The sequence below is a fragment of the Theobroma umbraticum genome, unplaced genomic scaffold, assembly GCF_002168275.2.
Source record: "Theobroma umbraticum cultivar Fairchild unplaced genomic scaffold, ASM216827v3 scaffold_146.0, whole genome shotgun sequence".
Taxonomy (NCBI): Eukaryota; Viridiplantae; Streptophyta; class Magnoliopsida; order Malvales; family Malvaceae; genus Theobroma; species Theobroma umbraticum.
Genome location: NW_018397265.1, coordinates 1660203 through 1660552, shown reverse-complemented (window position 1 = coordinate 1660552; position 350 = coordinate 1660203).

The window sequence follows — 350 nt, the reverse complement described above, 5'->3', positions numbered from 1 at the left end:
TTTGAGTCATTTTTTTTAAGATTTGATTTTTTCTTTCTACAACCCCATTTTGTTGAGGGGTTCTAAGTGCGGAGAAGTTATGATCTAACTCTTTTTCATTACAAAAATTTTCAAAACCATCTCTTTCAAACTCTACTCCATGATCACTCCTAATACTAACAATGACAAGTCCTTTTTCATTTTGAACCTTCTTACAATGATTCACAAATGCAAGCAGTGCGTCATTTTTATGAGCAAGTAAGTAGACCAAGTGTACCTAGAATAGTCATCAACTATCACAAAACCATATGATTTGCCTCTTAAGCTAGTTGTGTTTATTGGACCAAATAAATCAATATGCAGTAACTCAA